General features: G+C 36.8%; 1 protein-coding gene across 5 annotated transcripts in view; it reads left to right on the forward strand.

Annotated features, from left to right (window-relative positions):
* Positions 1 to 800: 800 nt before the first annotated feature.
* The window catches only part of TRIM2 (tripartite motif containing 2), a 56621-nt gene continuing 44829 nt past the window's right edge, over positions 801 to 12592 (forward strand). For 4 of the 5 annotated variants that reach the window (XM_070949043.1, XM_070949046.1, XM_070949045.1 and 1 more), the window contains exon 1: positions 11254 to 11365. The gene's annotated coding sequence lies outside the window, so the exon portion shown is untranslated. Of the gene's footprint in view, positions 885 to 11253; positions 11366 to 12592 lie in introns of those variants that run through there. The other variant, XM_070949044.1, reaches the window with a different exon arrangement.

The raw sequence follows: 12592 nt of genomic DNA on the forward strand, positions 1-12592 counted from the left end.
TAAATAAATAAATAATAATAATAATAATAATAATAATAATAATAATAATAATAAATAATAATAAAATTCAGTTTTCTGAAATAAAGGTCACTAATTATTAATCAAGCTTAATGGAAAATTTCTATCTATCTATCTATCTATCTATCTATCTATCTATCTATCTATCTATCTTCTGTGGCCCTTCATTTATATATGAAATATTAAATTAGGTAGGTAGAAATAAAGTCCTAACACATTCTAGTATTTAAAGCATAAAAGGATAATATAAATCCTTCCAAATGTCTTTGAATTACAGCAAAATCTTCCTTTGTCACTGCTTGATTAAGGTTGATGGGAATTGGAGTCCCGTAACATTTGGAGGGTCACAAGTTTCTCAGTCTGTTTTTGTACTGCTGCTGAATTGGTAAAAGAGATGCCTTTCTTTCCTGTTTATGAAAGCATTGGAGTAAGAGTTTAATATAAAATCTTTCCTTTTTACATATCTAGTTTAAAAGCCGAGTTGAGCAGTGTTACATATATTCAGAAAAGAGTCTAATTTGGACATTTTCTAAGAAGGGACATGAGACTGAAATTCTTATGGATGTAGTTCCTTATGTTGCTTTTGCTACAATTACATTTCATGTGTCGGTAGTAGGGAAAAACATGGCCAGTTTTCATTGTAGTTGTTTTTTCCCTTTTAAAGCTTAGGATGCAAATGTCACATCTGCTTCAGAGGAGACGCCTTAATCTGGGACATATAGATTATGCAATGTTTCCATGGCAACAGTTGGGGGGAAATTTAGCTCTCTGCAGTTTCCACAGAAACTGCTCCCTGCGGAGACAGGTGCCTTGGAGGGAAGGGGAATGAAAGGGATCACGTGGTCGCTGCAGCCCGGAGCCGGCGGGTGAGCGTTTGTAATGCGTGCTGTTTTCCATGCAGGGAGCGGGGTTTGGTTCTTTGCCTGGGCCTACATGGAGGCGCTGTGGTTGGGAAAAGCCACATTCCGGGAGAAATCTGATATCGAGCACACCAGCTGTTAATTTGCAGCAGTTTTAAGAATAATTTTTACATGGAGACATTCTATCGGTAAACGAAAGCGCCTCGTTTTACGCTTTTTTAATTCCCCCCCCCCCCCAGCAAGTAAGAAAGAAAAAGGGTGATTCGGGATAGGAGATTCTAATCTTTTGGTGGCTCTTTTGCATTCATGAATTAAAATGCATGTTTAGGAATCACGTTTATGTAGTCGGGGGAGGGGGAGAATTATTTGTGAATGGTTTTGTTCTAGATTAATATAATGCTTTGTTTTGTTTTACATGTGTGTTTGTTAAGATGCAATAGCATGACCCTTTTATTGAAATAAGGCAGGATTGTGGTTTCATTTGGTCGAGTGCTCAGAGGCAAAACGTAGCATTTCGCTAAATGTGTAATGCTGACAGATTAATGCACTGGCTATTTTTTTCCTCCCTGCCTCCTTTTCCCAATCCTTTTTATGGAAAAAAAACCACCTCCTAACGTGATTGTTAACTCTGACAGCTGTTTGGTGCACGCAAAGGGAAAAGCAGCAGGTAGAGAAGAGGGAGGATGGAAGCATGTAGGACTGAGTGGCTTTCAGATGGCGACCTCCTTTTTCCCCTGGCCTTGGGTTTATAAAAAGTGCCTTCAAAAGACTTTCTTTCTCATTTGTTGTTATTAATCGCCGGATCAGTGCACAGATCCCGCAAACAATTGCAAATGTAGGTAAGTGTTTGTGGTTTCCTTGCTGATTTTTAGACTGTTAGTTGAGGGTAGTATTTTGGTTTGGATTCATTCCCCACCCTTTAGTAATGTTAGACTGTTAGTTGAGGGTAGTATTTTGGTTTGGATTCATTCCCCACCCTGTAATGTAACTAAAGTGTTCTTGTTGAAAGAGCAGAGTGTGACATGAAAGCCGAAGACGAAAGCAATTTTCTTAAAAAGGAAGTACTGACCCGTCTTTCAATGGAATGATTTGTGATGCGGAAAATTTTGGGAGCTCTGCAGAAGAAGTAATGATGTAGGGCGTTAATAAGAGAGCAGATTTGTTGACAGAGGTGAAATTATGAACTGGAGCCATTACTTTTTTTGAGAAACCTGTAAGCAATTACTTATTCCATAGAGCAGGAATGAATTTGTTAATCTAGTTGCCCGGTTTGGAAAAAATTCTGCAAAATCTTGTGGAAAAGCTTGCAATAAATGGGCGCTTGTTAGGGATTGTTAAACCTGTATGAGAAATGAAAAGAACAATGCCAGCAGGATGGTGAGCAGTGCTTTTGTTTTGTTTTGTTTTGTTTTTATAATGAAGCCTTTTGTAATTTTATAAAGGGAGGATGATCTTTCAGTGCCTCCCAAGCTTGAATGCCTAATACTAATGGTGCTTGGGAAACAGAAAAGTTGTTTTTTCTCAGTGATTTAGGCATGTAATTTAATGGTAAGAATTTTAACCTTTTCCTAGGGATAAATTTGTTTATTACAAACTGATCCATTAAAGATGGATTTCTGGCATATTTAATAACACTCTTTTTGCTTGTTTGCTGATCTTTGTTTTTGTAATATACAGTTATATCAATTTGTGATTTATAGAATACACAGCTTTCAATATCTCATATGTTTGAAGTGATTATTGTACTAAATAGATTTGTATTTGAAAATTATGCTCGGAATGCTTATAATTTCCTGTATGAAAATTGAAAAGAACAATTCTAGAAGAATGGTGAACAGTTTGCTTTAGTTTTCTATCATGTTTATTTTAGGAATGCATTATTTGCTGAACAGCCATCTACTGCATCCTGTTCCTTAGCTATGTATGATACAATTTTTACATGGCTATTAAAAGAGGGATGTATGAGATGCCAAGAAAGCAATAATGTCACAGTTTGATGGAGTGAAATGTGCTGTGTAAATTCGAAAATATGCTATAGACAATAATTCAAAGTTATGGCAGCACTGAAAAAAAAGATTTATACCAGTCCCAAAATTATGGCCATTGCAGCATCCATTATGGTCAGAATTCCTGCGGTCACTTTGGATTATAACACCACAGCAAGATGTGTCGTGATCATTTCAAACCTTGCCTGCCAGCCTCCTTAAGCAAGGTCAATGGGAAGCTGGTGGGGAGGGTCTCAGATTGCTTTTTCTCCCAAGAGGCATATGGATCTTGTACTCTGTAGTATCCCTGCCTATTCTCCCTTCATAGTGCCTGCTTGCCTGTATACACCTGTGCGCCCCCAGCACTCCTTAATGGAGACTTTTGCCTGTTCCCACCTATGTGTACTGGGGGGTTACAACAGAAACTAGGATAACTGGATTTGCTTTTGCAGTCATGTGCCTTTGTGCTTTATGTCTACTTAGTGATGGCAGTCCTGGTCCCAGTTGCCTTTGTAATCTGAGGGTTATCCATGCAGTTAGTTGGGTTTACAATTTACGCTAAATCAACCCTTTTGAAACATGATGGATTCCTTTAAGATTCAAAATCAACCAAAGTTACATAGTAGATTATGTTTGAAATCTGGCTAAATATGGATCCAATTCAGGACTTTATTGTCTGCTCTGTACAGCTTTTAGACTCTACATATTAGGTGATGATAGCTTTATTGGAGCATATATCCTTTACTATATTAAATAAAGACTCTGCTGGAATTACTGCACTAACCTAGAATCTATGGTAGCAATAGCACTTAGACTTATATACCACTTCACAGTGCTTTACCAGCCCTCTCTAACTGGTTTACAGAGGCAACATATTGCTTCCAACAATCTGGGTCCTCATTTTACCGACTTCAGAAGGATGGCAGGCTGAGTCAACTTTGAGCCCATCAAAATCGAACTGCCAAACTGCTGATAGTCCACAGTCAGCAGAAGTAGCAGTACTGCATTCTAACCACTGGGCCACCATAGGGGAAGTCTGAAAAATTGAGCCTGCAAAAGCTTCTGGAAAGATGAGTAGAAACAAGCAGTAGAAGGTTTTTTCCTCTAGAAAATGGAATTAGGAGGTAAAATAAAGTGGAACACAACTGTACACAAAAAACTCAGCTTGTTTTAACAAAATTAAGAGAAGAGAGTGTTTTTTAATTACTGTTGTTGTTGAACTCCCAGACTTTGAACTCTAAGGCTACCAGAGTCATTGACAGAGAGGGGCAGATATAGAAACTGAATAAACAAATAAAATATTCCCAGAGTCCAGTAAGTTGAAAGGTATATCATTATTACAATGCTAATGATTGAAATAACATTCATGTCATTGGAGTGAAGACTTAAATTACACAAATGACATTACTTGATTCAAACGTTGCAATTTGCTTAATGATGTCATGCAAAATGTTGGGAAAAGAGAGTAAAAGGGAACATGCAGACAAAGGAGAAGAGGTTTGGTGTAATGGTTGAAGAATTAGGCTAGAAACTGGGAGACCAAGAGTTCTAATTCTACCTTAAACAGAAAGCTGTGTGACTTTGGGCCAGTCATTTTCTGTCAGCCCTAGGAAACAGGGTGGATTTGATTTAAATCGAGTTGATTTAAATCACAATTTAAATCATGATTTAAATCACTAGTAAAAAGGCTTGATTTAAATCAACTCGATTTAAATCATAATTTTTAAAGAGCAACTGTCATCTCTGCTATTCCTTTGACCTACTGTTGACTCACCGATAGTCCCAGTGTTGCAGAATATACAGCCTCATGCTACATAACTAAGCTCCATTTCATGCTGAATAAACTAAATTATTTATGTATCTTAAATAGAAAACTATCTTACAATAGATTTTTACCCCAAAAGTTTTTTATTAAAATAAATTCAATAAAAATAAAAAAAATCCTATTTAAATCAAAAAAATCTGATTTTTTTGATTTTTTTTAAAAAAATCATTGATTTTTATCCACCCTGCTAGGAAAGAAAGAGTGGCAAAAAAATTCCAAAAATGCTTGCTAAGAAAGCTGCGGGGACTTGAAAGAAAAAAGAGAAAGAGAGAGATGAATCATAGCACATGGAAGATTATTACTGTTTGGAATGTAAAAGGAATAAGTGGTAAAGAACATGAATGTAGTATAAGAAAGAAAAATAGATATGCTGTGTGTCTGAACTAAGGAAAAAATGTACTAGATGGGTATTTGTAAGGACTAAAAAAAGGAAGGAACAATTGTACCATTGAAACCTTGCCCATTCTTAAAGATGAATATATACTGTATAAAAGGAGCAGGACTTGTGCTGCCATTGTGGCTGCCATTTTCACTTTTTTGACACATGCAGATGTGGATTCCCCTCTTCTAAATACGAATGAAGGTTGCTTGAATTTGAGGGTTTGATAACTACATGAAGAGAATAGCAATAACACTTAGATTTATATACCACTTCACAGTGTTTTACAGCACTCTCTAACCTACGGATATCAAACTTGTGGTCTGTGGACCAGATGCATCATGCTTTGGCCATATCCATCCATATCCATGATTTAGCGAAGGGGGAAAAAGTCAACATACGTGACGACAATGTGACACCATGAGTTTGACACCCCTGCTCTAAACAGAGGTGCAGATTCTACAGAATTGGCATATTTGCCCCAACAATCTGGGTCCTCATTTTACCAACCTCAGAAGGAGGGAAAGCTGAGTTAACCTTGAGCCATTTGACTCGAGGTCAACTTCTGGTAATGGGCAGAGTTAGCCTGCAATATTGAATTATAACTACTGTACCACCATGACTCCTTTATTTTACGTATTGTTTATTATTTTATATATAGTTATTTTTAAGTTGTTAAGTGAATCCTTTCAGTTATTTAGTAACAAGTTGTTAAGTCAATCTGGCTTCCCCATTGACTTTGCATATGAGAAGGTTGCAAAAAACTATCACATGACCCCAGGACATTGCAATCATCATAAATATGAGCTAGTGGTCCAGAGTCTGAATTTTGATCACATGACCACGGGGATGCTGCAACAGTTGCAAACATGAAAAACAGTCATAAGTCACTTTTTTTCCAGTGCCATTATAATTTCAAATGAATGGTTGTAAATCGAGGATTACATATATAACAAAAGCTTGTTAAGACAGTAGAGGTGTGTTGATTTGGGATGTAAATATAGTTTGTCTATTTTTGCATGCAGATGCTGTATTGCTAGCTAAGAATACAAATAATTTACAATGAATATGATACGCTAAGGACTATGGATCTGAAAGTTAATGTATTAATGGCTGATTTTGTTTGACTAGAAAAAAATAGTACTTGCAAGTTATACATAAATACTAACAAAGTAGACAAAATACAGATGATCTTCACTTACCAATCCTTCATTCAGTGACCATTTGAAGTTACAATAGTGCTGAAAAACAAGACTTAACAACTGGTCCTCAAAATTGTACTGTTGTAGCATCCCTAGGGTCACATAATTACGATTCAGGTAGTTGGAAACTAGAGCATATTTATGATGGGCGCAAATAATGTACAGTTATCTGATTGTCATTTGCAGTCTTCACAGCCAGCTTCTCGCAAGCAAAGTCAATGGGGAGGCTGGCAGAAATCACAAGTTGCGGTCTCATGACATTGCACTTAATGGATATGCCGCTTAGCAATGGAGTTGACAGTCCCTAGTATGGGCAGTAAGTAAGGATTACCTGTAATGAATTTATGCTGAGTAAAGATAAAAAACATTTATAATGGCATAAAAGTGGTAAATAGTATATGGTTTATTGTGAGGACTGTATGTTAAAAGAGATGACAGGGTGATGCATATGAGCATTCATAGGTCTGTTATATGGTGTATAGTATATCACATACTTTTATAAAGTATAAAATTGAGGAATTCATGAAACGAGCATTGACAAATTTAAAAAACAAAAGGCAAAGTAATAACGAAAATACAGGGAATATGGTTTGCTTCGCTAGAAATTGAGTAAAGGTAAAGGTTCCCATCTCACATATATGCTAGTTGTTCCCGACTCTAGGGGACGGTGCTCATCTCCGTTTCAAAGCCGAAGAGCTAGCGCTGTCCGAAGATGTCTCTGTGGTCATGTGGCCAGCATGACTAAACGCCAAAGGCACACAGAACACTGTTACCTTCCCACCAAAGGTGGTCCCTATTTTTCTATTTGCATTTTTTATGTGCTTTCGTTCTGCTAGGTTGGCAGAAGCTGGGACAAGTAACAGGAGCTCACCCCGTTACGCGGCACTAGGGATTTGAAACGCTGAACTGCCGAACTTTCTATTGACAAGCTCAGCGTCTTAGCCACTGAACCACCACGTCTCTTAGAAATTGAATAAACATTATAAATAATTTTGCTCTATTTATAGTCTATTTTTGTTATTTTGTGCCTTAAATTTCAATATCTTACTCTTTTTTTATTCTGTTATATACAATAAGCATAGTATTGCTTATCCTGAAAGAAAGAAATTATTTATGTGCTATACATGTACAGGTAGTCTTAGAAGTTAAGATGGTCCTGAAAAAAGGGATCAGTGCAGCATCCCCACAGTCATGTGAACAAAATTCAAATGCTTGTCAACCAGTATGTATTTGCAGCATTCTGGGGTCACATGATTGCCATTTGTGACCTTCCTGAGGGCCTTCTGACAAGTAAAGTCGGGGGGGGGGAACTGGGTTCATTTAATGACAATGTGTTTCACTTATTGACCATGACTAAAAAGATTGTAAAATTTATTCACATAACAGCATTGCTTAGCAACAGAAATTATGCTTCCCATTGTGGTCATAAGTCGTGGTCTACTTGTATGTATATGAAGTTTCTGTAACTGAATTTGGAAGATCATTGATCTAAATTCAATTTCCCTCAATGTGGGAAATTTATATCTGAGTCGTCCCATATAATTATAGTTTCCTAAATCCAAAGGCCAACATTTGATTTGGAATAAAAAGGCAAATGTTGAGGATTACAAGCCATCCTTTGCCAATTCAGCGTTGGCTATGCTGGCCAAGAGCTCTGGCCTTTATCATCGTAACACATTTGGATGGCATAAGATTTGACAAGGATGCATTATTTTTTCAGCTTTACCAAGTAGAAAAAGAAACTTTTGATACTTTTAAAAATCTGTTTTGAGAATGTATCATCAAAATTACATAAATGTCTGGAATTACATAAGATATATCATAAACTTTAGAATCTGAAATGATTGGGTCCATGCTAAGTCTGAATCATTCTAACTGTATTTATTGTATTTTTCGGAGTATAAGACGCACCGGAGTATAAGATGCAGCTTAGTTTTTGGGGAGGAAAATAGGGGGGAAAAATCTGCCTACCAGGTATTCATCTCGCTATCATTCTTAGGCTGGTCAGCTTCAACACATTAGTTTGTTCTTTTTTTTATCCCCTGCTTGGGGATAAAAAACAGCTTCTAAGGCACAGCTGAGAGGAAGCAGCAATGAGAAAAGCAGGCAAAGCACAGGGAGATTGCTTCACTCGGCTAGCGCCTCGTTAGGGCTGAAAAAAAGCTTCTAAAGAACATCTGAGAGTCGGAGCAGATCGCTTCACTTGCTAGCACCTCATTAGTGCCTCGTTAGGGCTGAAAAAAAGCTTCGAAAAAGCTACATTTGGAGTATAAGATGCACCCAAATTTTCAGCCTCTTTTGGGGAAAAAAGGTACGTCTTATACTCCGAAAAATACGGTAGGTCTTATTCAAAGGGATTCCAGTAAATAGTTGCCATTCTTCTTTCTGCAAGCAATAATATCTGGAAGAGATGAAAATGAATTTTTTCATGAAAAAGATGAAAAGAGATTTGTGTAGTGACAATGGAAAAAGGGCTACTCTTGTCTCTTCTGTGTAGCTGCAGTTGAGATAATTTGTATTCACATTTTGTTGTATTTAGTAAGATTGAAAAAAATGGCACGTTTGTTAGAAAGTCCGGTAATTATGATTTTTCAGTTTGTTTTTCAGTGGATTTTGCAATTAGTTACAGTTCTGTTGGTTTGTGCACAAAGCACGTATCTAAATTAATTCTCATTATGTTAATTACAGACGTCCAACTCTGCAGTAATAGAAGTTCAACTGAGCAAGAATTAAAAACAAAACCAAATGTCATGTGGATGGCACCAGAATCTTCCCGTGACATTTTACAAAAATCTTTGCTGAAAGATTGTATTGTTGCAGCTAACAATTGCTGGTCCTTAGGCAGGCTGAGCAATGGTCCTTTCAGTAGGACAGAGCCAAGTGGAGTCTTTCCCTGCCCTGGCGGTATTGCTGCTTCCCCTTTTCATGAACACAATGAGCTGCCATCAAATGGAGTGAATCCACATACAGAATGAACCCACATACAGATTCCACATACATGAACCCACATACATAAATGAACCCACATACAGAATGCAGGAGTGAAATGCTCCTGGATTGGACCGGATCGCCCGATCCGGTAGCAATTTTTTCCCGTGGTTCGGTGATCCGGAAGCAATCGCCGCCCGGGTGTTATTACTTCCTAGTTTTAACCAGGAAGTAATGTTTTTTTACCTTCTGCGCATGCGCAGGTGTGTGCGCGCACATGCTGCGCGTGGCACATGTGCTTCCAAACCGGTAAGAAAGGTAAGTAGATTTCACCCCTGACAGAATGAAAACCAAAACTATAGCTTTGGCATTGTGTTTGCAAAATAGCTTTTCCAAAAGCAAGTAATACATTCCGACAGAAGTTATTCAGGCAGTTCAGAAAAAGTATGAGTTCATTGTATATGCTGCTGATATATAATTACAGTTTAATTGCTAGTGGTGTTATATCAGCTTCCCCAAAATGTCAGGAAACCAAAATTGTTAGAATCGTATCTACTTGTTCACCATTTGGTACCCAGAAACCTGATGAAATATATGAATGTCATCTAATGATTCCACCAGAAACTCTGATTGATTTGAGGAATGTGTGATTTGTGAAGTCACAGTTATGAAACAGTCATTAATTCTAGCCTAGGAAGTATTTCCAGTAAACCCCTAGTCCTAAAAGTATCAAGATAAACTCTATCCCCTTCTCCAGAGAAAAGCTCTGTATAATACTTTTATTTCACTCTTTTTTTCCAGGATGGATCAATATTATGTGTAATCTGTGGTGTGTGTGTGTGTGTGTATACACACACACACACACACAGACACACACACACTCAGATAATTTGTGTTTAGTGACCATTATTACAAAAAAGTAACTTGGCAAAAGTAACTTGGCAGTTACCAACTTTGCAGGTCGCTAAAGGAAAGGAAAGCTGAAGTAAAATTATAAGCATGTCATGGTTTCACTTAGTAACAGTTTCATTTAATGACTGAGTTGCTAAAGTGGTTGATAAACATGGGCTACCTAGGAGTTGATAATCAACCTATATATTTTGGACCATAAATCTTAGCCATCTTATTTAGGGGGTAGCAGTATGCAAAATATTGAGAATTCAATCTGGTTTGCATACAATTAGGGGAATAAGTGGACTTTTCTCAGTTTCCCATTATCTTTTTAAGAATAATATACCATATTTTAATCAGACATTAACCGAAGAGGCTGATCATTGGCTGGAACTGTCCCATAATACACTGTTAATAATTACAAAGACTGTTGTAATCATTTTAGAAATGTTTGTACTTGAAGCAGTGATTTGAGTTTGGAATGCTTCCAGACTTATTGAGACAACCAGTTCTAAATGTGAAACCAAGCCATTTCAACTTAGAAATGTTTTACAGAATTCCCTGAATGCTTCCCTGATAATTTTTCCTATTTTTCTTGGAGAATTCTTCTAGTTCAAGGGTGAGCAACTTGGGCCCTTTTATGACCTGTGAACTTCAACTCCCAGAATTCCTGAGCCAGCATGTTTATAAGGGGGCCATACTTACCCACCCCTGCTCTAGTGGAGAAACAGTGGCCAAAGTTACGACATGGAATTTGTTACCAAGGTTTTGGCAATTTAAAACTGTAATCTAAATGCTATGGTAATTTTCAGTGCAAAGTCAAATGTCCCAGTCTATTTATACTTTCAAAAATCTATTAGAATCATAGAAAACATTACGCGATGGCCTGTCATGTAGGAATTACAGCTGACGCCTTCCATAGAATGATTTGTATTTTCCCTGTGCAAAGCATTTTTAGCTCCTATTCATTTATAAGCAGGCTGGCACAGTTATTCTTGTGGGCTTTTCTCATTCCCCCACTCTCCTTTTAAGAATGAAACACTATATCTTAACCTAACAGTTGCCAAAGAGGCTGATCATTGGCTGGAACTGTCCCATGAGACTAAATCCCACCTCTTTGGTTGTGCTGACAAGCTGTTTATGTTTTTGCAAGGCTACTCTTTAACTCAGCCTCATGATCGCTATAATGGGACCAATTGTCTGAATGCTGCTGGGAGCAAACTCTTTTCCCCAAAGAGACTGTATTTCAATCCCTGGAAAGACATAATGGAATGCCTGTAAGTAAGCTTTGAATTATCTCTCTCTCTCTCTTTCTCTCCCACCCCCAGGACTATTTCTTTCTTCTCTCTTTCTTACATACTTCTGGGATTGGAAAAATCCTAAAAATATTTTAAAAGCTGAATTTGGGCACTTTGTGACGTTTTTGTTGGTCTATTCCAGAAGGATCTCTTAAATTGGAAGAATATTACTTTGTGTTCAGTGACACGCTTGTTAAAATGTCCATCAAACTATGAGATTATCTTGCAGGGAAGCAGTAGGAAAGACAGTGATGTAAGTTTAATAGGACAGAGTGATAAAGATAGCATTTTAAAAGAATTATGAAAATGATCATAAAGAACTTCTCTAAAGCCTTTGAAAGAAAATAGATTGATGTGTAGAAGGATATCAAAGGATTGTTCTGTGCCTATGCTGGGATGTGGGCATAGATTAGGATCAGAAATTAACAGAGTCTTCTAAAAAGAACAGCTTTAATGGTGGCATTATATGACGTATTTCTAACATCAAATAGTCCATGATATCTCATATCAGATAAATTCATCTCTGAAAGTTTATAAAACATTGTTTGGATTCTTACAAAAAAATACTCTGAATAAATTTAAACTTTCCTAAACATTTGGAATAAGAAAAACATTTTTATAATTTTACAAAACAAAATGTAGATTCTTATAGAGTTATAAAGTTAACAGAAAGCATTAAACTATTATAAATTTAAAATTTTTATTTTAAAAAAAGGTTTCATCAAAACACATTGATGAAATAATATAAATAATATATGACCATAACACTGTAAATTAGAAAATGGATAATCCCTCAAATCTAGATTAAGTGTTCTTTATAATTTATGAAAACCAAATTCCCAAATTGACTCAGTATATATTGATAATTTACTACCCAGAGATTAAATATACACCACTGATAAATAACTTTAGAAATTGTGCCATGTCATATTGAGCTGAAAGCGTATTCAAGTCTATATGAGTCTTATATTCTAAGCACATGAATTGAAGTGCAAAAACTGGCCTCAGCATCAGCTCAAAAACATGCCTAAAACACATCCCTATCTCCACAAACACATACAGCTAATAGAAAGCCCAAAGGCCTGTAGAAAGGGAGATAAGGAAACTCTTGTATTTCCTGACATTCTGTACAGCAAGTTTGCAGCAGCGTCAAAACATGGCTTGCCTGTATGGGGAAGGATTTATTGGAAAAGGAATTTGTGTTTC

This window comes from Pituophis catenifer, unplaced genomic scaffold (genome assembly GCF_029215685.1).
Source record: "Pituophis catenifer annectens isolate HBS135680 unplaced genomic scaffold, rPitCat1.0.hap2 SCAF_8, whole genome shotgun sequence".
Lineage (NCBI taxonomy): Eukaryota > Metazoa > Chordata > Lepidosauria > Squamata > Colubridae > Pituophis > Pituophis catenifer.